Source organism: Balaenoptera physalus, assembly GCF_965194825.1.
Source record: "Balaenoptera physalus genome assembly, chromosome: 3".
Classification (NCBI taxonomy): Eukaryota; Metazoa; Chordata; class Mammalia; order Artiodactyla; family Balaenopteridae; genus Balaenoptera; species Balaenoptera physalus.
In genome coordinates, this window is record NC_138890.1 from 48,209,931 (window position 1) to 48,237,511 (window position 27,581).

At 38.4% G+C, this 27,581-nt stretch overlaps 1 long non-coding RNA gene across 1 annotated transcript in view; it reads left to right on the top strand.

The window, feature by feature from the left end:
* The window catches only part of LOC309657801, a 214,486-nt gene extending 188,474 nt beyond the window's left edge, over positions 1-26,012 (top strand). Inside the window, exon 2 of the long non-coding RNA XR_014261902.1 lies at positions 23,852-26,012. This is a non-coding gene — a long non-coding RNA (uncharacterized lncRNA). The remainder of the gene's footprint in view (positions 1-23,851) is intronic.
* The last annotated feature ends 1,569 nt before the right edge of the window (positions 26,013-27,581 follow it).

A 27,581-nucleotide genomic window follows, 5' to 3' on the forward strand; every position in this document is an offset into this window, starting at 1 on the left:
AGTATCTGCATTTTAAACAGCTCAAAGGACACAGCTCAGGATATTATCTATAGCCCTTGAGGAGTAGATAAGGTCCTTGAGTTTGTTTAATGGCTAGACTATTATTATTTTGTCTTACTTGACTGTTTCCCTTTCTATCTGCATTTTCTCACTTCACTTCTGATTAAATTTATTCTTTGACTAAAGTTTTTCTACAGACAAAAGGCAGTTGGAGGACGTGGAGCAGTGAGGTGTGGGAGGGTGTCTATCCTGGGAAGACCCCATAGGGTCCTGCTCGGTTACAGACCTACTGCATGAGATCTTCTTCCCTCCTAAGGTGTGGCCCAGGGACTCCTATTATTAAAAGCTGCTCCAGAGATTGTGATGACTGTTCTCAGATATGTTTGACAGTTGGTCCATGGGAAACACCTAATTACAACTCAAAGTTGGGTTTTATCCACAAGTATCCACTCCATTTCCACTTTTTATTGCTCCAAGTCACCCAGAGTCTCTCCGTTATTCAGGTCTGATTCTGACTTGGGCTGATTAATAGAGTGATGTTAATTCTGGCTACATTTCCTGAGCATTTGCTGGGTAGCAGATCTGGGCCATGTGTTCATGCATTGCCTCCTTTAATTCTCCCAGTCATACATTCTGTGCTTGAGGCAACTGAGGCTCAAAATTATGGGAGCTTAAAATTATTTGTTCGAGGCAACATAATTCGAAAGTGATGGAGCCAACGTTTGAACCCAAGTATATTTGACCCTAGAGCCTACACTTTTGATAACAATGATATATCAAGCCTCACTTATGAGATTTCTTAATTATATAGTTAAAGCCATGAGTCTGGAAGAGCAGAAGAGAAGGTTCCAAGTCCAATAATATTAGAGCCAGTGACAGAACCTCCTGGTGACTCCTCTTTCAGCTCTGGGTTCTTTTCCAGGTGCTTGGTCTGTACACACGTAGGCCACTGACAGCTTGCCACGATCAAGCCTGTCTCTAGTCTTATCTTCTGTAAGAACCCAAGAGCTTCTCATCTACATGGTCTGTTGCTTTAATTCTCAATCCCAGTGTGGAAAGTTGCTCTTTCTCCATTCTTCACCTCTGGTTCCTTCAATAAAACGTGTTCCATTTGTCATGGCACAACCTCTCTCTTGGCAAGTGTGCGAACAGTCTAGAGACTTAGGCTTTCTGAGACTGCCCGAATCACAGTACAGAGTCTGGCTGAATTACAAAACTGATTGTTAGGTAGGGCATCATTAAATGGGGAAAAAACTGAACAACTGACAAGGAATCTATGAGTCATGTGTTGATTTCCTGGAATCTTTACGTTTTCTATAATAGTTTTCCCAAGAGATGGGATATACAGACCTATGTGATAGCAGATGTGTCTCTAATCACCCTAAAGTCTACTCTCCTCTTTTGCATGATTAAGTCAGGGTCAAACCTTTTTATTCCTTAGGGATATTAAGAGACATACCACTGGGATTTGAAACCCTTAGATTATGGCACACAGTAGGCACACATTGAATAAGTAAATGAATTAATGAAGGCAGTATTTCCCAAAGATGGAATGAATACCACAGGTATGCAAAATATGTTGGGTTGATTCATGGACATTTTTCAAGTTTTAGTAGTTACCTTTAATTGGTATTACAGCAAAATTAGCACATTAAGCTGTACACTAGGATATAAATTTCAGTAGAAGTGAGTTATGGTAATTAAATAATCGAGTTGCACAAGTATGGCATATATGCATGCTTTACATAGAAGTTCATCTTTAGAAACAATAGGTGGATTTGTAGTAAGATATGAATTAAACTTAATAATCTAAAGTGGAAATAGAAAAAAAAAAATGTGTGGCAGGCAAAGCTGGGGACACTGAAATGAAGAGAGGTACCTTGAAATGAGAAAGGAATCGGGAGGAACCACCTGATGTTATGAATTTGCAGAACACTGATCTTTCCATTTTTTGTCTATAAGTTTATCCTATCTTCTTTCTCTATTGAGCTCTTATAATCATCCTGCCTAGGAAGCCCCCTTACCAAAAGTTAGAAGGGTTTCATAGCTGTTAGTTGTTGAGAGAAATCTCATCCTAGTTTCTTACAATAAAAGAAATAAAATTGTTTAATTTTTCCTCTGGGTGGGAACTAGATGGGGAGGGAGTGATTGAAGGAAATCTGGAGGCATGATAATTTATCCAGTAAAAGTCATGAAGTAGTCATGGTGGGCTGAGGAATAGGTATCATTTTGTAATGATCTCCTGGTCTTAGGAGATATCAGGAAAGACCTTAGAAAATTATTTTGTTCAGCACTGTTACACGTCTTTGAAGATGACAGTATCTGAGGCTCAGAGATAAGCAGTGACATGAATGAAGCAGCACAGTGACAGGCAAGTTCTCCTTTTAATTAGTTTGGGAGCTAATGGTGGATTCCATACAAGCTGTCTTGGAGTAGCCCAGGTTCTCATGGGGAGAGAGAAGGAAGTGAGGGAAAAATACAAAGAAAATTTTCAATAAATCTCATATGGGCAATTGAGGAAGTTGGACTACATATTCTCCAAGTATTGTTCAACTCCCTCTTTTACTAAAAAAGTAATTAAAAAAATTATTTTTTGAAACAAGAACATTTTGGGAATCTAATTGGAACCATGCATTTTCTCTCCAGAAAAACACATACACAGGTAATTTTGCATTTCAAGGGATATAGTCTCCCCCTAAATCTAAAGTCCCCTGAATGGTGCCCTCAAAAGATATGTCCATGTCCTGATTGGAACCTGTGAATGTTATTTATATGATAAGAGTAAATATTACCTTATATGCCAAAATATGTGTTTAAGTGAAGGATTTTGAGAGAAGAAACTTATCCTGGATTATCTAAGTGGACACTAAAAAACAGTAAGTGTTCTTATAAGAGTGAAGCAGAGGGAGATTTGACCAACGTAGTAAAGGAGATAATATGACCAAAGGGGAAGGGATTGGTATGATGTGGTCATAAGTCAAGAATGCCAACAGTTTCCAGAGGCTGGAAGAGGCAAAGAGTGGGTTCTCCCCTAGAGCCTCCAGAGAGAGTATGGAGATGCTGGCACTGTGATTTCACAATTCTGCCTCCAAGACTGTGGAAGAATAAATTTCTGTTGCTTTAAGTTATCCAGGTTATGGTAATTTGTTACAGCAACCAAAGCGAACAAATACAACCTCCTATTCCAGAAAGTAAATGCAAGGCTCTTGAGAATCCATACTACCATGATTAAGAAACATGTGATAGGAAGGTGACAGCTTAATTGTCACTATACTGGTTACACCCACAAAAACTCCCTTTTCTGATGATCTTTAGTTTAAATCTTTCCATACACCTGGTTCCTTTTTATCTTCGGAGACTTATTCTTCCCATATCTTTGATCCATATGAATGGGAGACTTGTTAAAGATTAAGTCCTTAGCATACTTGGAAAGGATAAACACAAGGGTCATGATGGATACATTCTGGTTTAAACTGCTTCAGTAGTTGCTGACCATTACAAAATATTTCTAACACGTCTTTGCCAAGACATAATGTCTCTATATTTATGTTAATTTTGGAATCCCTAATTAAAATGAAGAGGGTAAAGCAATAATTATATCCAGCTTCTATGCGATTATAATAGTAAAGAAATCCCAATTCTGATGCATTGATCAATGGGGAAACAAACCACAGAGAAGCAGAACCTGTTTCTGCTGGATAGGACTTGAAGAAAAACTCTGTATAAGATCTAGCCCTTGCCTGGAGATGAAGTAGCACTTCTGTATGATTTGTTAAAACTCACTTTGAGCCCATAGGTCACTGGTTCCCTAATGTGAAAGTGTTCAAGGACAGCTCAGGTGGCTTATTAAGATGCAGGTCCCAGGGCCTTCCACAGTAATCTATTGAAAAAATTCTTGGGAGGACTGGCCAGGGAATCTGCATTTTTAAGCAAGTTCCCCAGTGGATTATTTTGCAGGTTGTTTATGTAGCATATTTTTAGACTCATCACCCTCATTTTCTCTCCAGAGAGTTGTCTTGATGGGACCCAGAGAAGGGATATTAAGATCCAAGTGGAAGAAGTCATTGATATTATATCCTCTGCTAGCCAGTCCAACTAGAGAGAACGATCATATCATGAGATGATCATGTATTGGGATCAACTTGGGAGAAGAAGAATGAGAGATTGGTATAACTTCTTTGTCCAAACTGGCATCCTCTTTTTTTTTTTTTTTTTTTTTTAGTATTAGTTGTTTTGTTTGTTTTTTTATACTTCAGGTTCTTATTAGTCATCAATTTTATACACATCAGTGTATACACGTCAATCCCAATCACCCAATTCAGCACACCACCATCCCCACCCCACCGCAGTTTTCCCCCCTTGGTGTCCGTCTGTCTCTTCTCTACATGTGTGTCTCAACCTCTGCCCTTCAAACCGGCTCATCTGTACCATCTTTCTAGGTTCCACATACATGCGTTAATATACGATACTTGTTTTTCTCTTTCTGACTTACTTCACTCTGTATGACAGTCTCTAGATCCATCCACGTCTCAACAAATGACTCAATTTCATTCCTTTTTATGGCTGAGTAATATTCCATTGTATATATGTACCACCTCATCTTTATCCATTTGTCTGTCAGTGGGTATTTAGGTTGCTTCCATGACCTGGCTATTGTAAATAGTGCTGCAGTGAACATTGGGGTGCATGTGTCTTTTTGAATTATGGTTTTCTCTGGGTATATGCCCAGTAGTGGGATTGCTGGATCATATGGTAAATCTATTTTTAGTTTTTTAAGGAACCTCCATACTGTTCTCCATAGTGGCTGTATCAATTTACATTCCTACCAACAGTGCAAGAGGGTTCCCTTTTCTCCACACCCTCTCCAGCATTTGTTGTTTGTAGATTTTCTGATGATGCCCATTCTAACTGGTGTGAGGTGACACCTCATTGTAGTTTTGATTTGCATTTCTCTTATAATTAGTGATGTTGAGCATCTTTTCATGTGCTTCTTGGCCATCTGTATGTCTTCTTTGGAGAAATGTCTATTTAGGTCTTCTGCCCATTTTTGGATTGGGTTGTTTGTTTCTTTAATATTGAGCTGAATGAGCTGTTTATATATTTTGGAGATTAATCCTTTGTCTGTTGATTCGTTTGCAAATATTTTCTCCCATTCTGAGGGTTGTCTTTTCGTCTTGTTCATGGTTTCCTTTGCTGTGCAAAAGCTTTGAAGTTTCATTAGGTCCCATTTGTTTATTTTTGTTTTTATTTCCATTACTCTCGGAGGTGGATCAAAAAAGATCTTGCCTGTGATTTATGTCCAAGAGTGTTCTTCCTATGTTTTCCTCTAAGAGTTTTATAGTGTCTGCTCTTACATTTAGGTCTCAAATCCATTTTGAGTTTATTTTTGTGTATAGTGTTAGGGAGTGTTCTAATTTCATTCTTTTACATGTAGCTGTCCAGTTTTCCCAGCACCACTTCTTGAAGAGGCTGTCTTTTCTCCATTGTATATCCTTGCCTCCTTTGTCCATAGATTAGTTGACCATAGGTGTGTGGGTTTATCTCTGGGCTTTCTATCCTGTTCCACTGATCTATGTTTCTGTTTTTGTGCCAGTACCATATTGTCTTGATTACTGTAGCTTTGTAGTATAGTCTGAAGTCAGGGAGTCTGATTCCTCCAGCTCCGTTTTTTTCCCTCAAGACTGCTTTGGCTATTCGGTGTCTTTTGTGTCTCCATACAAATTTGAAGATGATTTGTTCTAGTTCTGTAAAAAATGCCATTGGTAATTTGATAGGGATTGCACTGAACTTGTAGATTGCTTTGGTTAGTATAATCATTTTCACAATGTTGATTCTTCCATCCAAGAACATGGTATACCTCTCCGTCTGTTTGTATCATCTTTAATTTCTTTCATCGGTGTCTTATAGTTTTCTGCATACAGGTCTTTTGTCTCCCTAGGTAGGTTTATTCCTAGGTATTTTATTCTTTTAGTTGCAATGGTAAATGGGAGTGTTTCCATAATTTCTCTTTCAGATTTTTCATCATTAGTGTATAGGAATGCAAGAGATTTCTGTGCATTAATTTTGTATCCTGCAACTTTACCAATTTCATTGATTAGCTGTAGTAGTTTTCTGGTGGCATCTTTAGGATTCTCTGTGTATAGTATCATGTCATTTGCAAACAGTGACAGTTTTACTTCTTCTTTTCCAATTTGTATTCCTTTTATTTCTTTTTCTTCTCTGATTGCCATGGCTAGGACTTCCAGAACTATGTTGAATAACAGTTGTGTGAGTGGACACCCTTGTCTCTTTCCTGATCTTAGAGGAAATGCTTTCAGTTTTTCACCATTGAGAATGATGTTTGCTGTGGGTTTGTTGTATATGGCCTTTATTATGTTGAGGTGGGTTCCCTCTATACTCACTTTCTGGAGAGATTTTATCATAAATGGGTGTTGAATTTTGTTGAAAGCTTTTTCTGCATCTATTGAGATGATCGTATAGTTTTTCTTCTTCAATTTGTTAATATGGTGCATCACATTGTTTGATTTATGTATATTGAAGAATCCTTGCATCCCTGGGATAAATCCCACTTGATCATGCTGTATGATCCTTTTAATGTGTTGTTGGATTCTGTTTGGTAGTATTTTGTTGAGGATTTTTGCATCTATATCCATCAGTGATATTGGTCTGTAATTTTCTTTTTTTGTAGTATCTTTGTCTGGTTTTGGTATCAGGGTGAGGGTGGCCTCATAGAATGAGTTTGGGTGTGTTCCTTCCTCTGCAATTTTTTGGAAGAGTTTGAGAAGGATGGGTGTTAGCTCTTCTCTAAATGTTTGATAGAATTCACCTGTGAAGCCATCTGGTCTTGGGCTTTTGTTTGTTGCAAGATTTTAAATCACAGTTTCAATTTCATTACTTGTGATTGCTCTGTTCATATTTTCTGTTTCTTCCTGGTTCAGTCTTGGAAGGTTATACCTTTTTAAGAATTTGTCCATTTCTTCCAGGTTGTCCATTTTATTGGCATAGAGTTGCTTGTGGTAGTCTCTTAGGATGCTTTGTATTTCTGCGTGTCTGTTGTAACTTCTCCTTTTTCATTTCTGATTTTATTGATTTGAGTCCTCTCCCTCTTTTTCTTGATGAGTCTGGCTAATGGTTTATCAATTTTGTTTATCTTCTTAACGAACCAGCTTTTACTTTTATTGACCTTTGCTATTGTTTTCTTTGTTTCTATTTCATTTATTTCTTCTCTGATGTTTATGATTTCTTCTACAAATTTTGGGTTTTGTTTATTCTTCTTTCTCTAGTTCCTTTAGGTGTAGGGTTAGATTGTTTATTTGACATTTTTCTTGTTTCTTGAGGTAGGTTTGCATTGCTCTAAACTTCCTTTTAGAACTGCTTTTGCTGCATCCTATAGGTTTTGGATTGTAGTGTTTTCATTGTCATTTGTCTCTAGGTATTTTTTGATTTCCTCTTTGATTTCTTCATGATCTCTTGGTTATTTAGTAACGTATTTTTTAGTCTCCATGTGTTTGTGTTTTTTACGTTTTTTTCCCTGTAACTGATTTCTAATCTCATAACGTTGTGGTCAGAAAGGATGCTTGATATAATATCAATTTTCTTATGTTTACTGTGGTTTGATTTGTGACCCAAGTTGTAATCTATCCTGGAGAATATTCTGTGTACACTTGAGGAGAAGGTGTAATTTGCTGTTTTCGGATGGAATGTACTATAAATTTCATTTAAATCTATCTGGTGTATTGTGTCATTTAAAGTTTGTGTTTCCTTATTAATTATCTGTTTGGATGATCTGTCCATTGGTGTAAGTGAGGTGTTATAGTTCCCCACTATTATTGTGTTACTGTCAATTTCCTCTTTTATAGTTGTTAGCATTTGCCTTATGTATTGAGGTGCTCCTATGTTGGGTGCATATATATTTATAATTATTACATCTTCTTCTTGGATTGATCCCTTGATCATTATGTATGTCCTTCCTTGTCTCCTGTAACATTCTTTACTTTAAAGTCTGTTTTATCTGATATGAGTATAGCTACTCCAGCTTACTTTTGATTTCCATTTGCATGGAATATCTTTTTCCATCCTCTCACTTTCAGTCTGTATGTGTCCCGAGGTCCAAAGTGGGTCACTTGTAGACAACATATATATGGGTCTTGTTTTTGTATCCATTCAGCAAGCCTGTGTCTTTTGGTTGGAGCATTTAATCCATTTACATTTAAGGTAATTATACATATGTATGTTCCTATTACCATTTTTTTAATTGTTTTTGGTTTGTTTTGGTAGGTCCTTTTCATCTCTTGTGTTTCCCACTTAGAGAAGTTCCTTTAGCATTTGTTGTAGAGCTGGTTTGGTGGCGCTGATTTCTCTTAGCTTTTGCTTGTTTGTAAAGCTTTTGATTTTTCTGTTGAATCTGAATTATATCCTTGCTGGGTAGAGTAATCTTGGTTCATCACTTTAAATATATCATGCCACTCCCTTCTGGTTGTAGAGTTTCTGCTGAGAAATGAGCTGTTAACCTTATGGGAGTTACCTTGTATGTTATTTGTTGTTTTTCCCTTGTTGCTTTTAATAATTTTTCTGTGTTTTTGATTTTTGTCAATTTGATTACTATGTTTCTTGGCGTGTTTCTCCTTGGCTTTATCCTGCCTGGGACTCTCTGCACTTCCTGGACTTGGGTGGCTATTTCCTTTCCCAAATTAGGGAAGTTTTCTACTCTAACGTCTTCAAATATTTCCTTGGATCCTTTCTCTCTCTCTTCTCCTTCTGTGACTCCTATAATGCGAATGTTGTTGTGTTTAATATTGTCCCAGTTGTCCCTTAGGTTGTCTTCATTTCTTTTCATTCTTTTTTCTTCTGTTCTGTGGCAGTGAATTCCACCATTCTGTCTTCCAGGTCACTTATCCGTTCTTCGGCCTCAGTTATTCTGCTATTGATTCCTTCTAGTGTATTTTTCATTTCAGTTATTGTATTGTTCATCTCTGTTTGTTCTTTAATTCTTCTAGGTGGTTGTTCTTTAATTCTTCTAGGTCTTTATTAAACATTTCTTGCATCTTCTCAATCTTTGCCTCCATTCTTTTTCCAAGGTCCTGTATCATCTTCACTATCATTATCCTGAGTTCTTTTTCTGGAAGGTTGCCTATCTCCACTTCATTTAGTTGTTTTTCTTTGGTTTTATCTTGTTCCTTCATCTGGTACATAGCCCTCTGCCTTTTCATCTTCTCTATCTTTCTGTGAATGTGGTTTTTTTTCCACAGGCTGCAGGATTGTAGTTCTTCTTGCTTATGCTGTCTGCCCTCTGGTGGATGAGGCTATCTAAGAGGCTTGTGTAAGTTTTCTGATGGGAGGGACTTGTGGTGAGTAAAGCTTAGTGTTGCTCTGGTGGGCAGAGCTCAGTAAAACTTTAATCAGCTTGTCTGCTAATGCGTGGGGCTCAGTTCCCTCCCTGTTAGTTGTTTGGCCTGAGGCAACCCAACACTGGAGCTTACCTGGGCTCTTTGGTGGGGCTAATGGCAGACTGTGGGAGGGCTCACACCAAGGAGTACTTTCCAGAACTTCTGCTGCCAGTGTCCTTTTCCTCACGGTGAGACACAGTCACCCTCCACCTCTGCAGGAGACCCTCCAACACTAGCAAGTAGGTCTGGTTCAGTCTCCTATGGGGTCACTGCTCCTTCCCCTGGGTTCTGATGCACACAGTACTTTGTGTGTGCCCTCCAAGTGTGGAGTCTCTGTTTCCCCCAGTCCTGTCAAAGTCCTGCAATCAAATCCCACTAGCCTTCAAAGTCTGACTCTCTAGGAATTCCTCCTCCCATTGCTGGACCCCCAGGTTGGGAAGCCTGATGTGGGGCTCAGAACCTTCACTCCAGTGGGTGGACTTCTGTTGTATAAGTGTTCTCCAGTTTGTGAGTCACCCACCCAGCAGTTATGGGATTTGATTTTATTGTGATCATGCCCCTCCTACCATCTCACTGTGGTTTCTCCTTTGTCTTTGGATCTGGGGTATCTTTTTTGGTGAGTTCCAGTGTCTTCCTGTCGATGATTGTTCAGCAGTTAGTTTTGATTCCGGTTCTCTAGCAAGAGGGAGTCTAAACAAGAATAATCTTGAATTCAGGATTCAATCCTGAATAAATGGGATGGACCCCATGCAAAATTTGGTTTGGGTGTTGGAATTGATGATGCCACACACATATTGAGAGGGTATGAAAAGATATATTACTCAAATAAATAAAGATATTTTATTTTTTCTGCCTGGGGAGGCAGCAGGAGGGCAGGCTTCCCAAACAGGTCCAAACATGCCTTGAGAGAGAGTAGGGAAGGGAGACTGGCATTTTATTGAGCTTAGGGGCTACCTCCTGGATGAGAGTTCTTATAGGGCAGGGGCTTGATTGATTTGAAACTCCTGCCTGTGTCAAAGAAGGGAGCACCTTGGCCTTCTTATCCATTTTCTCAGATGGGGACCAGAGAGGGAAAAGAGAGGGATGAGGCTTACAACCTATCACTAGTTCAATGTCAAATGATGAATTCAGGCTCTTTATTTAAAAAAAAAAAAAAAAATCCTGATTCTCAGCATAATATCCCCCATTAATGATTCTTGCATAAATCAGTCTGTATTATAATCAAATAAAAATACCAATTTTATTTTCCTAATCACTGTAGCATGTCCTCCACATTTACCAGTCAGCCCTCAATATTTTAATGTGAACAAGAGCCCACCATCCTGAGTACTCCCTCCTGATCTGGTCATTTTAGAACTGTGTAGTAATCCACAATTATTTCAAAATAAAAGTTTAATTAAAACAGACTATACAGTTTTTTCTATAGACATCTAAAAATTTACCAGTATTTTAAATTAAGATTTGTTCTCACTGTATTTTGGTAACCTCCATGCCTTCTTATTTGAGTTCACATGATTTTCTTCCCTTAGTAGTTGTTTTGGTTTGGGTAAATTATCTTAGCTGTCATATGCCTGTAAACATTGTGTAATGGATTTTGAATGATTGGTTGTATAACATTTCTTGGTTGATGAGTTTTTCATTGTTGTTTCGTTTGTTTGTTATTTGTGTTTTTTTAGCACTGCCCAGAATGGACATGTTTTGTTGCTGACTAAAGTCAGCTTTCAGTTTAGTTGCCCTTCCTTTGAAGATAGTTGTAATTTGAGCTTTCTGGTTTTTTCTTTCTGATGATGATAATATGTCTATATGTGGACATACTGTATTTATCCTTGGCACTAGCAGTTCTGTTGTAATCTACAATGTGATTTTTCTTTCATTTTGGAAACATTTCAGCTACTTTTATTCAAATTTTGCTTTCCATCTTTCCTTTTTTGTTTCTTTAAAACTTCTATCAAGTATGTGCTAGAATCCTCAATCTATGTTCTCTCTTAATTGTTCTTTCATCTCTCTCTCTCCCCTCCCTATCTCTCTATTTATTATTGCCTGGGTGGGCAGTATTTGGGGTAAATTGATGTTGATAGTACAGAAAGATCTATTCCCTTCTTTAATAATGGGAAGGGATTTTTTGTTCGTTTGCTTTTTATTTAACTCAACAGAAGAATGTCTTTTGGTTTTATTATTCTCACACAATGATGCACTGAATATTTCATCTATGCTACAACTTTCCAAGAGAGTAAACAACTCAAATAGTAGTTCTTTTTATGCTTCCATATGTTTTGTTGTTTTGTTTTGTTTTGCTTTTGCCCTCCATAATACATTTGCTTCTTGAGGCTCCATACTTCCATGGTTTAAGTATTTCTTCAAAATATACCCAATGACACATTTTGTTTTGGAAGAGAGAAAAAAATCTGGTTGACAATCACTTTTGACCCTGAGTATTATTTTGGACTCTGATTTGGAGGACATAAAAGATCCATGAAATTGTTACAGTTTTATGTTCACATAAATGTCAAGTTAAATGACTGATATATTGCCTACTTTGAGGTTTAGATGATTAGAATTTCAAGCTGAGTGCAAATAATAAATCCAGTTCCAAGTTTAAGCCAGTAGTGATATCTGACACTATAAAAGACATTCTCCATTTTAGCTACTGTTGAAAAAGTTAAACAAAACCCTGGATGTGAATAAACACAAAGAACTCTTCTACATATAATGAGCTCACATCAAGTGGTATATAGGTAGCATGGGAAATACATTCATGTAGACATTTAAACTTCCTCTGTGAGGACAAGTGTTAAACTATTGTGATATGAATGACAACTGTTTCCATCAAGCACTCAGACTCGTGGAGTTTTATATGAAGTCTCTATTCCTAGTCAATTTTTTCAGTTGTTTTCATTCAATTAAGTGTTGTCCCTAAATTTAAACAGTTCTATATTTGTCCCTTACATAAATTTTTGGTATATAGACATGGTTAGTTGATGTTTTGACTTGTCAAATCTTTGAGTTCAAGTATTTCTGTCTGTCATCCCAACTATAAATGACAAGTATTCACCCAGTTTTCTGGAAGAACCACCAAACCCAGACTACATATTTGGTCAGGTTTTGTTTTAAGTGAGAAATTCAGTAATATTACAAAATGCAAATGTATTAATTCCTTCGAGCACCCCCTCTCAAATCTTAAATTTAAGATTTAAGCCCCCATCTTAAATCCAATATTCATTGCTGATTAGGATGTTAAGCAGTAACTTACTTGACTGTTAAAAAACTAGATCTTTATTCTTTCCCCTTGAAAGGTGTTCTTTTTTTAAACTCGCATTCAAGTTGCACCTGGCTTTGTTTACTCAGTTATTCTTGCTTGTGTTTGCCCAGGCCTGGTAGCACTTTTCAACATGGAAAGATGGCTTTTACAGGGGCAGCTGAAGTCACAGTGGGGGATCCAGCGGCCACAGAGTGCTCTGAAAGCAGGGCTCAGTGACAGGTGAAAATGTGATTCTGAGAGGTGTGACGGAAATTCTGAAGCCATAATGTGTCATCCTCTTCCCCCCCCTCAAGTGACCATGTGCACCTGCTCTCTCCAGATATTTACATTTTCTCAGAATAACACTGTTTAAAAAAAAAATTAAAAAAACAATACCATGGATTCTGTCATATTGAATTGAATTTCCCAAGTGGCTAGGGAAAGAATAACAATGGTGATAAATGTGCTGGGAAGAAAGCCAGATGCTTTTTTTGAATAGATTCACAGGATTTTCAGTTGGAAGGTGTTAAAGAGGTTCTTTTTTATTTTTTCCCCTCTGGGGAGACCTAATACCTAAGCAGAAAACAGAATCAGGCTGCATTGTGCAGATTCACAGGAGCCTTTAGACTTTGACCTCTCCTAAGCTTAGGCTGATGAAGAATTCTATTTTATCCTGGGTCTGATAGTTCTTATGCACTCCCATTGTTCTCATAAACCTCTCTAATATCAGAGGAGGGAACTGAGGGCTTTCTGTTTCCTTTTTGCTGGAGAACCCTGTGATGAAGATACAGGTAAATTTCAGAGAGGGGAAAAGTCTCCTCCACTCCTCTTTGTTCTTTTGGCTGTTGTTGTAATTAAGTGGGCACAAGGCAGGTTAACAGGAAGACAAAAAAGAATAATTCATATGAGAGCTCACAGAAATAAGAGACTGAAATAAATGAACAAAGGAGGCAGCTTTTTATAATGTTTGGGGGGGAAAAACAATAAATTTGTAAAGAATTGACAAGACAAAGGGGTTTGGGCTGAGGGTAGTGAATTAGAAAGTAAAGTGGTAAAGAAGTAATGAGGTTTGTTTCTACAGCCTTCTCTGGTGATAAGGATGTCCTTTTACCTCCTAATACAAAGAGGGCACCTTTGACGTGGGAGATTTATTTCTTGCTTTCAGGGGGACTAAGGAGGGTCAGAGTGTCCTTCTTATATCAGTTGTTTAAGTAACTTTAATTGGAAATAATCAGTATACCAAAGTGACATATTTGGGGGCAGCCTTCCCTGAACGCCATCATAAGGAAAAAACGAAGCAAGTATCTTTCTATAATAATAATAGTAGTAATTATTATAATGTTAATAACCATTTTTTGAGATAAGTATGACCATGCTTTTTGCTGAGAGATTTTCCCACACTCTCACTGAATCATCAATAGATGTGACCATCAGTGTTACCATATTTCATTTGAGAAAAATGACTCTCCACCAGGTTAAGTAGTTGCCTAAGGTCATACTGCAAGTTCATGGCCATGACTGTGCTTGAACCCATGGTGCTCTAACTCCAGTAATACCTTATTACTGGCAAGTATTCACTGATACTCTGTCCATGGTGAAGTGAATCTATGTAAAATAAGACTTTCAAAATGTGGATGTCATATCAATAAATTGTGGGTAGGGTATGTTATGGTGTATTAGAATTTTGGGAACCACTGGAGACCTTTGGAATTGGAGTTACTGGTCATGAAATGTCAAAAAGAAGCAAACGTATACAGCTGTGAGTAAGACTCGGCCTGTTTTGAAGATAACTGTCTGTTTCTTATATGAATCTACAAGTATCAAACAGTTAACAATAATTTTGTGATTATTACTGTTAAGTATTAAAAAGATTAGGAAGTATTTGCAGTAAGAGATCCCTATCTTGCATGTATATAATTTCTTCCTAGCAATGTCTGCCTCTCATCCTAGAAGCTATAAATATACTTTGTTTCCCCACTTGCTTTGCAGTTAGGAAAAAAGACATGTAACCAGTGCTGGCCAGTTGGAGCTGAGAAACTTTGGAGGTGCTTCTGGGAAATGTTTTACATCCTCATAAAGATAGACATGGAGCGAAGGACCTCCCCCTTCTCTGGAAGCTAAGGGTCTCCCTGTAATGCCTGGGACTGCTATAGCTATCTTAGGAACCTGAGGAGAGAACAGACAGGTGGGGAGAACCTAGGGACCTGATGAGATGACTGAACACCTGATAGAGTCTGGGGACTCTATCCCCAGATGGATTTTTACGTGAGGAAATATATTTATTTTTGTTTAAACCATTTAAATTACAGTGTGCTCTTGCTTGCAGCTGTAAAATTCCTAAATGGTAAGGAGGCTTCCCCAAAGAAGAGGCATTAGCATGGGCATATAAAGGATGAGTAGTTCTTGGCTAGATGAAGGAGTAAGAAGAGTTGCACGCACAAGCAGGACAGAAGTTGGTTGAGGCTGGTTGAAGTGCTGTGTCATGTTTGTAAAATAGAAATTAGAACAGTATGGAATAGAGTTTTAAAAAAAAAAAAAGAAAAGAAGGAAAGCAGTGCATGATGAATTGAGAAGTAAGAAGATACCAGATCATATAAGGATTGTAGGCCCTGGCAAGGAGACTGAACATCATCCTAAGAGTGGGAAGTTTATTCTAAGGTTTTGTTAACAAACAAATATTCATGTGCCTGGCACACAGTGAGGTCAAACAAACTGAAATGTCAGAGTTTAGAGCAGAGAAAGGTTTATTGCAGGGCCTAGCAAGGAGAATGGGTGGCTTATGCTAAAAAAAAAAAACCCAAACTCCTCAATGGTTTGGGAGAAGTTTTTATAGGCAAAATTTGGGGCGAGGGCTGCAGGGTGTGTGACTTTCTCCTGATTGGTTGGTGGTGAGGTAACAGGGAGGTGCTCCAGGAATCTTGTGCTCAGCCTGAAGTTTCCATCCTCCATCTGGATGGGGGTCTTGGTTCTTGCAGGAGAACTCAAAGATACTGTTCTGTATATCCCTTGAAGTGGAACCAGGATCTTGCCTTAATAGCTGCACTATTGTTTCTTCTTTACTCTTCCTTGGTTTCTGTATTCCCTTACTTCCCTAGTTAGCAACTGTTTGAATCTGCTCTTTGGTATTCAGGAAGGACTAGGAGTCTGAAGGCTTTATCCTGCAAATAAGAAAGGGGGACATGGAAAGGCTTCTGTGCCCAGGAGGACTCGAGAGAGTCCCGCTCAGTTTCAATTTTAAGAAGGATAGAGATCTGCTGAGGACAAGGGCTTAGAATAAGCAGAAGCACTGGTGGAAGTGGAAGAAAGCACAGAAGACTAGAGAACAGAAAACAAAGAGGAGAGGGATTTGTAATGTGGCTGTTCAGTTGGGAGGGAGATCACACAGGAGTTTGCAGATCATGTCAAGAGTAACAACTGTTCTGCTCACGTGGATGTGGGCATGGGGTCTGCAACTCTGTCCGTGGACTTGCTCTTCCTCCCTGACCTCAGCCCCACAGGTACAGATGTGTGACCACGTGGATCTTTAGAATACTAATGTAGTCATTATCTTTTCTGCCCCTCTCCAAAACCTTGCTTTGTTTTAGAAAATGTGGAAACAAAACTGAGACTGTGGCTGATACCTGCCCAGAGTGTCACGTGAATTAGGGACATATTCGGGCCTGGAGACTTGGTCTTTTTTTTTTTAATAAATTTATTTTAATTTACTTTATTTTATTTTTGGGTGCATTGGGTCTTCGTTGCTGCACGCGGGCTTTCTCTAGTTGCGGCGAGCGGGGGCTGCTCTTCATTGTGGTGGGTGGGCTTCTCATTGCAGTGGCTTCTCTTGCTGAGGAGCACAGGCTCTAGGCACATGGGCTTCAGCAGTTGTGGCTGCAGGCTCAGTAGTTGTGGCACACAAGCTTAGTTGCTCCGCGGCATGTGGGATCTTCCCAGACCAGGGCTCGAACCCATGTCCTCTGCATTGGCAGGCAGATTCTTAACCACTGTGCCACCAGGGAAGCCCCGGAGCCCTGGTCTTGTGACTCCCAGTCAAGCAATCTTTCCAAAGGGTCATGTTTCCCAGAAATCATCCCCAGAATGTGGGTAAGACTTGATTAGGATCATGCAGTGTTTGTTATTTATTTATTTATTTATTTATTTTCCTTTTTTTTCTTTCTTTTCTTTTTATTTTATCTATATGGGAAAATGGATGTTAGCTGAATCTATTGTAATTATTTTACAATATATATATTGAATAAATCAGACCATCATGCTATATGCCTTAAACATATATAGTGATATATATCAGTTATTTCTCAATAAAACTGGTCAGAAGAGGGAGAAAATCAACAATAAAATAGCTTCACTTAGGAAACAATTGCTCAGAAGTTGTTTCTTCCTGGAAGTTTTCTGAATGTTGTCTTTAATGGAAAAATAGAGGCAAAAGTTCAACACTGTGACTGAAAGCCTTCTTTCATAATCCTCCTTTATTTATGATTAATATTAGCCTTATCATGAGTTCTTTCTGAGTAAGATAGGTAGATTAAGATTATTTTTGACTTTTATTTTTTTTATACAGCAGCTTCTTACTAGTTATCTATTTTATACATATTAGCATATACAGAGTGTTTTATTTATAAATCTGTGGCATTACTGTATTAATCATTTGTCTACTAAAACTCGTGGCATCAAATTCTTTGCCCCCACCCCAATGGACTAGCTGATGATCAGAGGACAAAGTACAGAACGTGAGCTAAGAAATACGAAAATGATGGGGCAAGGATATTGGGAAAGGTCAGAAGCTGACAACTTTCACCATCCAAGGACTAGGAAGGTAGGGGTGATGAGCTGGCTGGGTGGTAACCGAGACCATGTATCCCTGAAGGAGCAGCTGATACTCGTCCTCAGCCAGGTGTTGCCCTGTAGGAATGTAGGTCCTGGGTTGCCTGATCTTCCCAGTTTTAAAGAGAACCTGGAAATTTGGATTTGCATGTGAAACGATAGTTAACATTTTAAAATGTTTGCTTAAATTGGTATTTAATGCTTGCATAAATTGTTGTAAAACACTTTATAGGCAGCAATGAAAACAAAAACTATCTCAAGTAATTTCCCCTTCTAGGGAGGAGTGATTTTCAGGGTGTTTTTTTTTTTTTTTTTTTAATTTTTTTTGAGGAGAAAAATGTTTGTTTATAGGTCATATGTAAAATATTACTAATATCATGTGAGTTATTAAACCTACATAGAGCCCAAAGAAAATTAGATGAAATTCACTATGTTAGTTTCCTGTGGCTGCTGTAACAATTATAAGAGTGACTTAAAACAAATATATTTTCCCACAGTTATGGAGTTCAGAATTCCAAAATCAATTTCAATGGGCTGGAACTGTGGTGTTACCCATATTCCCTCCAGAGGCTCTTGGGGAGAATGCACTCCTTGTCTCTTCCAGCTTCTGGTGGCTGCCAGCATTCTTTGGCTTGTGGCAACATCTCTCCAGTTTTCAAAGCTAACATCTTCAATCTCTCTCTGCTCCATCTTTATCTTGCCTTCTCCTCTGTGTCTGACGTGTCTCCCTCTGCGTCCCTGTTACAAATATACACATGATTAAATTCAGGGTCCACCCTGATAATGCAGGATAAGTTTCTCATCTTAAAATCCTTAATTTAGTCACATTTGCAAAGAACCTCCTTACATGTAAGGTAATGTTTATAGGCTCTCTGAATTAGGACATGAATGTCTTTTTTTGGAGGGGAGATTTTTCACCCTCTCGCATGGGCATTTTAACGTTTTGCTTAAGAATGCTGTATACCTTAATTATCTAATATCTCAAGTTACGACATGTACACTTAGGGTGATATTTGATGTTAGTTATTGGTTATGGTTATTGGTTACATATTTAGTTATGAGTATAAATCCTTATTTCAAAAAATCCTTAATGATTTCAGTATATTTTACTGATTTCTTAGAATTGACTGGATCTTCACTGCTTCTACATCATCATGTGGCAGATAAAGCAGCTCAATAGGAGTGGCTGTTCTGCCATTTTCTTGGTGTTCGTTCATACTTGCATCATTCTTCCTATCTTCATCTGTGTTTTCTTAATGCCACTTGTTAATTCTTTAAAGTTTACTTTATCTAGCTATAGCTAAATTAATCTGTAAATCTGTTTAACCTGGCACAGTTGAAGTATGATATTTTGCAATACACGGAGAGCAAAAAATGAGTCAGTTCATCCTTGTGAACTCCTGTCACAGAACCCCCGCCTTTGCTCAGGTTGCCCTGATGCCACGTGTGACTTGCAACTGCTGACATAAAGGACAGAATGATTGTGCTAGTGTCCATCCAAGTCCTGACTGTCAGAAAAACTCAATTTCTTAATTTAGATTAATGACGTATCTAGGTCTTATGTTGGGTTCCCTAGAAGCAGAGCCGAAGATGGGAATTCTTTTTTTTTTTTTAATTAATTAATTTATTTATTTTTGGCTGTGTTGGGTCTTCGTTTCTGTGCGAGGGCTTTCTCTAGTTGTGGCAAGTGGGGGCCACTCTTCATCGCGGTGCACGGGCCTCTCACTATTGTGGCCTCTCTTGTTGCGGAGCACGGGCTCCAGATGCGCAGGCTCAGTAGTTGTGGCTCATGGGCCTAGTTGTTCCGCGGCATGTGGGATCTTCCCAGAGCAGGGCTCAAACCCATGCACCCTGCATTGGCAGGCAGATTCTCAACCACTGCGCCACCAGGGAAGCCCCAAAGATGGGAATTCTTGGCAAGCAATTTACTGAAGGGGTGCTCTGAAATACACCCTTAAGGGAGCGAAGGAAACATGATTGCAAACAGGGAAGGTTGTCAGGGACCTAATTTCAGGAGAAATCTAGCCTCAGCGTGATCTCACTGGAGCTCTGGAGTATAAACTGTACCACAGTGGTTGTATAACCCAAAGGTAAGGGAGTCTGGAGTGTTGAACCCAACATGAGTGTTTGATTGTGACGGCCTCCTCCAGGAAGGGTACAGCCTCCAAGGCATGCTCTTGGCAAGACGGTTCCTGTAAGTCAAGGGCAATCCTCTGGACGGTAGTGCAGGTAGGGGCCATTAGCAGCCATCTGCAGCAGCTGGAGGACAGGCACGCCAGCTAGATTAAGGGAAATGTGGGTGGGATACCATCAGCAGCTATTACAAAATATGAATAGAAATCGGGTGTGTCAATCCAGTAGCCCACTTTGAAGGCCACTGGGCTAGAGAAGGAATTCTCAACCTTGGCACTATTGATATTTTTGGCCAGGTTATTCTCTCTTGTTGAGAGCTATGCATTGTATAATGTTTAGCAGAGTCCCTAGCTTTTACCCACTCGATGGCCACTAGTAACCATATCCCACCCTCACACTGCTGTGATAATAAAAATGGCTTCAGTGTGGGGGAAATTAGTGTCCTCCACAGGCCTTTCCACATCAATATGGAAAGGAAGGAAGTTGACTATTGAATTAGTACAACTCTACATGTATATAGATAACCCATAAGAGACAACAAAGTAAAAAAAAAAAAAGTCATATTATTTATATAGCAACACAAATAGAAAGTTCTCATGGGAATTAAAGTATCTGCTTAGTTAATTGTTCTCCTCTGAAAGAATAAGGAAATGTCTTATATCCCCAAAAGGCATTTAGATTCTCCCTGAATGACAGTTACATCCTGACATGGGCTTCTATGTTAACTCTGTTAATTTTTACATTTCAAGGGGTAATGGGCCTATGGCTTTGGAGACATCTCTGCACTGTAGATGGAGCTTTTCTACTCCCTGGAGAGATTTGTCTACAATCCAAGTATTAAAGAAATGTCTCAGTCCCACTATGTCTTCTAGGAGACTCTTTAAAGAGGAGAAGAGGGGGCAGCTGATTCCTTTCCCTTTATAAGCAGAGAAAACTTAGTAAAAAAAAAAAAAAAAAAAAAAAGTAAGATTGCCAAATGTCCCCTGGGGAACAAGATGAAGCCAGTTGAGAACCATTAGCCTAGAGCAAAGGGTGACCAGATTAGCAGTCAGGTGGCAACGTGAAGTCAAACAAGAACATGGAGAAAGCCATGGGAAAAAAACAATCTTTGCTCGTAACAGTTTTGTCTTGGATTTGTTAAATAAAACAGGGAGGCAATCAGACTAAGGAGGCTCTACTGCCATGGAGGCCTATATAGGCAGTAAACAAGCCTGTAAATGGATCAAGGTAAATGGATCAATGAAATCGAAATCTATGGACCACGGATCACAAACAGCCAAGTAGGCTTTAGGCTACAGCACATCGACAATTTCCTTATCTTGATTCCTCCTCTACTCTGTAAAGGTTTCTCCTTGAGCTCCTGTTGGTGGAGCACTCGTAACCACTTCTGGTTTGGTGTTGCCTGATTTGAGTCAATTTTTGCTAAAATAAACTCTTAAGTTTTTGTTTTGTTTTGTTTTTTTAATGTATGCTTCAGTTTATCTTTTAACTGTTCAAAACTGTTCTTTTGATTTTGGGCTCATTTGGTTACTATTAAATCCTTGCATTATTATAATATTACTACTACAGAGGCCCAGTATTAGAATAGGAGTGAATTTCAATAAAGGAGAGTTTTGTACATCTTCTCCCTCATCCTCTTTTTCTTGGAACCAGGCAATGGAGCTTATTTCCTCTGGTCAGGAATAGACTGAATGGCTTATCTTTTACTAATTGTCTTTCATGGTTCTCTTTGTTTCCTTAGGAAATTGCTTTTGAATACTTGGCTAACCTTTTTTTTTTCCCCTTTATTCGTGCTTTCTTATGGCTGTCTGATATAAATCTCATTTCCTTCATCTGTTATATTTTTAAGACCTAGCTTCCTTTATCTGCTGTATAATATATTCATAACTTGGGTTCTTTAAAACACAGTGCCAGATTTAAATATGGCAAGAAACTGGGACGTCTAGAGTGGCTGGCAGTGTCCCCCACCCTCAAGTCTGAATTAAAGATGGTATAAGTTATGGGATATCACAAATAGCCCAGAAAGCAAAAACGATACCTATTATTCTGATCATTATAGGTCATTGGTTGTGATGACGGTGGGAGGAAACTGAAGTTGGGAGGAAATTTAAAAAGACTTAGTCATGTTGGGCAGTGAATGGTGCATGTAGTCCTCATGGATGCCCCTTGCTTTGAAGAAGGCTTGGGGATTGGATGTTTTCTTCTCTTTGTGCCAATAAAGTCTCCTGAGATAGAGTATGGTCTCTGCCTTCATTTGTATCTTATAACATGAAGATGTCATAACCTTAGAAGAGAGGCTCTTGGTACAGGCACTTCATACAGACTCATGAAATAGTTGAGTATTTAAATGGCATCTATACATGCACAGCTGTTAGAATCCTGGGTTGGAGAGGAAGAAAACTTTACCCTTCTACGTTCTTCTGGCTGGTCGAAGAATTAAATTGACATGAGACAGGATGAACAAGAGAAAATCAAATCTAACTTCATATGCACAGGAACCCTACTTACATGAGAGGTTCAAGGATCCCCCAGACTTGAAAGGTTCAGCTACAGAAAGGTAAGATGAAGTATATACAGTTGACCCTTGTAAAATGTGGGAGTTGGGGCACCAACCCCCAAACAGTTGAGAATTGGTGTGTCACTTTACAGTTGGCCCTCTGTATTCATGGTTCCACATTCATGGATTCAAACAACTGTGGGTCAGGGCGTACTGTAGTATGTGTTTACTGAAAAAATGCCTGTATAAGTGGAGCCACACAGTTCAAACCTGTGTTGCTCAAGAGTCAACTATATACCATGCTAAGCTAAGGAATGAGATTGGGGCCTGGGGCTTCCAAGGACAAGAGGGTTATTCACAGCAGAAGGAGAGCAGATGTTTGGTAATGAGAGGTTTGCCCTGCCATATAGATGGGACCACTTAGATAAATTTTACCTCTATTTCTGGGGAAGATCCCCAATTTAAATTCTTCTAGGTAGTTAAGGGAGGGGCCATTGTTTGTCTTGAGCCCACAGTGTGTCCGTTGCCTTTAGCTCAAAATACTCCACGTGCCAAAGTAGTGCAACTTGGGGAGATCTGTTCTGAACACCTACACTGGGGTTTGTGTCTGGAGAGTCTGTTCCATGTCTTTCTCTATTTCAGAACAAGTAGAAAAATGTCAGTCTCTAGCTTGAACAGTAATAACTGAGGTGTGTGTGGAACAGAGGTAACAACTAGTCAGGATACAAGTGACTAAGTATGAGCTGGGTAGGCTTCCTGTTTTACCCAGAGAGGATGTTTGCAGCTTTATTGTATGCTTATTCCCTCTTCCTAGTTAATACTTTGTGTCAGTGGAAAAGTAGGCATTACCTGTAGTGCACCCTTATGCCTTATATTCTGATTCTATAGGAACTATTTAAAAATTCTGTGAACTGCAGATACCTTGTAAACATGTGAATTCTGTCTGGTCTGGAAGAGGTTCACTTGGCTTCCTTTCCTGTTCCTTCTCTGTGAGGGGCAAACAAAAATTAGTTGTATCAGGACTTCCCTGGTGGCACAGTGGTTAGGAATCTGCCTGCCAGTGCAGGGGACATGGATTCCATCCCTGGTCCAGGAAGATTCCACATGCCGCTGAGTAACTAAGCCCATGTGCCACAACTACTGAGCCTGCACTCTAGGACCTGTGAACCACAACTACTGAAGCCTGCCTGCCTAGAGCCTGAGCTCTGAAACAAGAGAAACCACTGCAATGAGAAGCCCAAGCACCACAACAAAGAGTAGCCCCCACTGACCGCAACTAGAGAAAGCCCGCGTGCAGCAAGGAAGACCCAACACAACCAAAAATAAAATAAATAAAAATAAATAATTTTATTTATTAATGAAGCCTCAGGAAATTTAATAAAATTAAAATCATATCAAGCATCTTTTCTGACCACACACTATGAGATTGGAAATCAGTTACAGGGAAAAAAACATAAAAAACACAAACACATGGAGACTACACAATACGTTACTAAATAACCAAGAGATCACTGAAGAAATCAAAGAGGAAATCAAAAAATACCTAGAGACAAATGACAATGAAAACAGGATGATCCAAAACCTATGGGATGCAGCAAAAGCAGTTCTAAGAGGGAAGTTTATAGCTATGCAAGCCTACCTCAAGAAACTAGAAAAAATATCAAATAAACAATGTAACCTTACACCTAAAGGAACTAGAGAAAGAAGAACAAACAAAACCCAAAGTTAGCACAAGGAAAGAAATCATAAAGATCAGAGCAGAAATAAATGAAATAGAAACAAAGAAAACAATAGCAAAGATCAATAAAACTAAAAGCTGGTTCTTTGAGAAGATAAACAAAATTGATAAACCATTAGCCAGACTCATCAAGAAAAAGAGGGAGAGGACTCAAATCAATAAAATTAGAAATGAAAAAGGAGAAGTTACAACAGACACCGCAGAAATACAAAGCACCCTAAGAGACTACTACAAGCAACTCTATGCCAATAAAATGGGCAACCTGGAAGAAATGGACAAATTCTTAGAAAGGTATAACCTTCCAAGACTGAACCAGGAAGAAATAGAAAATATGAACAGACAAATCTCAACTAATGAAATTGAAACTGTGATTTAAAATCTTGCAACAAACAAAAATCCAGGACCAGATGGCTTCACAGGTGAATTCTATTTAACATTTAGAGATGAGCTAACACCCATCCTTCTCAAACTCTTCCAAAAAATTGCAGAGGAAGGAACTCTCCCAAACTCATTCTATGAGTCCACCCTCACCCTGATACCAAAACCAGACAAAGATACTACAAAAAAAGAAAATTACAGACCAATATCACTGATGAATATAGATGCAAAAATCCTCAACAAAATACTAGCAAACAGAATCCAACAACACATTAAAAGGATCATATAGCATGATCAAGTGGGATTTATCCCAGGGATGCAAGGATTCTTCAATATACGCAAATCAATCAATGTGATACACCATATTAACAAATTGAAGAAGAAAAACCATATGATCATCTCAATAGATGCAGAAAAAGCTTTCAAGAAAATTCAACACCCATTTATGATAAAAAATTCTCCAGAAAGTGGGCATAGAGGGAACCTACCTCAACATAATAAAGGCCATATACAACAAACCCACAGCAAACATCATTCTCAATGGTGAAAAACTGAAAGCATTTCCTCTACGATCAGGAATGAGACAAGGATGTCCACTCTCACCAGTATTATTCAATATAGTTTTGGAAGTCCTAGCCATGGCAATCAGAGAAGAAAAAGAAATAAAAGGAATACAGATTGGAAAAGAAGAAGTAAAACTGGCACTGTTTGCAGATGACATGATACTATACATAGAGAATCCTAAAGATGCCACCAGAAAACTACTAGAGCTAATCAATGAATTTGGTAAAGTTGCAGGATACAAAATTAATGCACAGAAATCTCTTGCATTCCTAAACACTAATGATGAAAAATCTGAAAAAGAAATTAAGGAAACACTCCCATTTACCACTGCACCAAATAGAATAAAATACCTAATAATTAACCACCTAGGGAGCAGAAAGACCTGTATGCAGAAAACTATAAGACACTGATGAAAGAAATCAAAGATGACAAATGCAGATGGAGAGATATACCATGTTCTTGGATTGGAAGAATCAATATTGTGAAAATGACTATAGTATCCAAAGCAATCTACAAATTCAATGCAATCCCTATCAAACTACCAATGGCATTTTTCACAGAAGTAGAACAAATAATTTCACAATTTGTATGGAAACACAAAAGAGCCCAAATAGCCAAAGCAATCTTGAGAAAGAAAAACGGAGCTGGAGGAATCAGGCTCCATGACATCAGACTATACTACAAAGTTACAGTAATCAAGACAATATGGTACTGGCACAAAAACAGAAATATAGATCAATGGAACAAGAAAAAAAGCCCAGTGATAAACCCACATGCCTACGGTCAACCAGTCTATGACAAAGGGGGCAAGGATATGCAATGGAGTAAAGACAGTCTCTTCAATAAGTGGTGCTGGGAAAACTGGACAGCTACATGTAAAAAAAAAAAAAAAAAAAAAAAAAAAAGAAATTAGAACACTCCCTAACACCATACACAAAAATAAACTCAAAATGGATTCGAGACCTAAATGTGAGACCGGACACTATAAAACTCTTAGAGGAAAACATAGGAGGAACACTCTTTGACATAAATCACAGCAAGCTATGTTTTGTTCCACCTCCTAGAGTAATGGAAATAAAAACAAAAATAAACAAATGGAACCTAATGAAACTTCAAAGCTTTTGCACAGCAAAGGAAACCATAAGACGAAAAGACAACCCTCAGAATGGGAGAAAATATTTGCAATTGAATCAATGGACAAAGAATTAATCTCCAAAATATATAAACAGCTCATTCAGCTCAATATTAAAAAAACAACCCAATCCAAAAATGGGCAGAAGACCTAAATAGACATTTCTCCAAAGAAGACATACAGGTGGCCAAGCAGCACATGAAAAGCTGCTCAACATCACTAATTATTAGAGAAATGCAAATCAAAACTACAGTGAGGTATCACCTCACACCAGTTAGAATGGTCATCATCAGAAAATCTACAGACAACAAATGCTGGAGAGGGTGTGGAGAAAAGGGAACCCTCTTGCGCTGTTGGTGGGAATGTAAATTGATACAGCCACTATGGAGAACAGTATGGAGGTTCCTTAAAAAACTAAAAATAGATTTACCATATAATCCAGGAATCCCACTACTGGGCATGTACCCAGAGAAAATCGTAATTCAAAAAGACACATGCACCCCAATGTTCACTGCAGCACTATTTACAATAGCCAGGTCATGGAAGCAACCTAAATGCCCATCGACAGATGAATGGATAAAGAAGAAGTGGTACATATATACAATGGAATATTACTCAGCCATAAAAAGGAATGAAATTGAGTCATTTGTAGAGATGTGGATGGATCTAGAGACTGTCATACAGAGTGAAGTCAAAAAGAGAAAAACAAATATCGTATATTAATGCATATATGTGGAACCTAGAAAAATGGTACAGAGGAACCAGTTTGCAGGGCAGAAATAGAGACACCAATGTAGAGAACAAACGTATGGACACCAAGGGGGGAAAGTGGTGGGGCGGGGGTGGTGGTGTGATGAATTGGGAGATTGGGATTGACATGTATACACTGATGTGTATAGAATGGATGACTAATAAGAACCTGCTGTATAAAAAAATAAAATAAAATAAAATTCAAAAATTCAAAAAAAAATTAGTTGTACCTCCATTTTGTACTTTATTTCAAGATTTCTTTATAGAAAGGTATGCATCTGTGACTTTTCCTTTGCACAGTTTATAACATCTGCTGGTTACCGCATCAGTTGAGTAAAATCTTCAACCCATGTTAATTTTTATACCTCTGTGAGAATCATGATTTTTACCTTCCCCTAATTTTTTCTTTTTAAACAATAGATTTATCCCCTTTGTCTCTGGAGTGCTGGGAACTTATGTTGTAAAGTTCATCAAAACCAGGTTGATGCTTGAACCTGGACATTAGTCATATTGATGGGATCAGAAATTAGTTTTTGTTATCCCAACGCCCCACACTATATTTAGATATGACCAGTTGCCTCTGTCTTACTGAAAATGTTCCTTTTTGCTCAGTCTACTTGGATAGGCACCATTTCTTTCTTATACTTAGAAATAATGAAATGACCAGTTTTCTATAAATAGGAGAGAAATCATGAACATTGTCCCATTGTTTTGATAGTCCAAAGGACTTAAGTGTTTAAAATAGTGGTTGGGAGATGTAAGTTTCAGGATGTAATAGTTTTTTCCCTGGGATTACTTACTTGAATTGTTCTCATTTTGTTGCATGGGTGAAACCACCAGCTATAGTATAATAAATTCATCAGCCTAGATGTTTGGCATAAAGGGAAGCTATAGGTAGCAATATCAAAATAAGCAATTTAAAGCTAATGTTCCCCTCATTGACA